This window comes from Arachis ipaensis, chromosome B04 (genome assembly GCF_000816755.2).
Source record: "Arachis ipaensis cultivar K30076 chromosome B04, Araip1.1, whole genome shotgun sequence".
NCBI classification, from domain to species: domain Eukaryota; kingdom Viridiplantae; phylum Streptophyta; class Magnoliopsida; order Fabales; family Fabaceae; genus Arachis; species Arachis ipaensis.
This window is the reverse complement of record NC_029788.2, coordinates 45,418,241-45,419,528: the sequence shown is the minus strand read 5'-3', so window position 1 is coordinate 45,419,528 and position 1,288 is coordinate 45,418,241. Positions and strand designations below refer to the sequence as shown.

The window sequence follows — 1,288 nt, the reverse complement described above, 5'->3', positions numbered from 1 at the left end:
CACAAACCCACTGAGAAAAAGAACGAAACTTTGAAATGCAAACCTCACCCCAGAAAACTTAACCGATCCCTGAATCATCAACAATGCACTGTGTAGAAACCGGTTCAAGCATTAGCACCCAGAAGCCAAAATAACAAAATTAGGAAGACCCTTATCAGAAAACCTCTTTATCTTTATGCTCTGAACAAAAAGGTGATGCCTTTGAGAACCCTTCAAATCAGATTAGTAACAATAAGAAGAAGGAGAAGAAGAAGAAAAATAGAAAAACAGAAAGAAGGAAGAAACTTTAAATGATAGGAAGAATTAGAATGAAAAGGAGAAAGAGAAGAAGTACGGAGAAGGTTCCCTTTCTACCGGAGTTGCAGGCTCGCATCTCAAACAACAACACTTCCTTGTTACCCATCTTTTCTTTCTTCCACCCCTCTCTCTCTCTCTCTCTCCTTTCTTTTTTTTTCCCTTTCTCTTTCTTCTTCTTTTCTTTTTCTTTTCTTTTCCTTTTCTTCTCTCAGTCCTCGCCACCTTATTATTATTATTTTATTTATTCATTTTTCTTGTAAGGAAAACTCAATATATTCGTTACTTTCTCACATCTCTCTCCTCTCAATCTTATTACCAAAAATACAATTATAATAATTGATAATTAATGATTCCTTGTCAGATGTTATTAAGTCTAATTGAGTTCTATAATGGTATCTCCTTTCCTATTGGCTGCAGCCTCGATCATCATGCTTAGTGCATAGTGTGGGTTTGGACTAACTTTTATAAACAGAAATTTATATAAATTTTGATTAAAAATGAATTAGTATTAAAATAGTTTATATTTGATCATTTTTATTTAAAATAGAATATAATAAATTAAATATTGTTTGAATTATATTATTTAAATTAATATGTTTTAGGAACATATATTTTAAAAGTATTATAAAAATAATATTGATCAAAAAAATTTTGAAAATTAATTTAAAAAGTTTAAAATATGTTCTTAAAATGTAATTAATTAAATTCTACTTTTATATATGTATGATTATTTTAACAGGAGGTTGCTCGTTTATACCCGTCTGCAAGAATTGTATTCCTGTTCATTGGTCAGCATCAGTATGTAGACCACGGGCAGGACACTTTCTAAGCACTTTTAAAATTGATAGTGAAGTACACAGTATATAAAATTCAAATAACAAGTACGTGTGCCATGGTAATAAAATAACATATGAAAAGAACTTCAAATTAAAATAGTAGCTGTAATTTCATAATGCTTTTTATATTTATGATTAGTAATTTTATAATGCTT

General features: G+C 29.3%; 1 long non-coding RNA gene across 1 annotated transcript; it reads right to left on the bottom strand.

Annotated features, from left to right (window-relative positions):
• Positions 1-632, bottom strand: LOC110271046. The gene is made up of 2 exons (XR_002361058.1): positions 335-632; positions 1-210 (listed from the first exon to the last, which is right to left on the bottom strand). It is a non-coding gene; the product is annotated as an uncharacterized LOC110271046 (long non-coding RNA).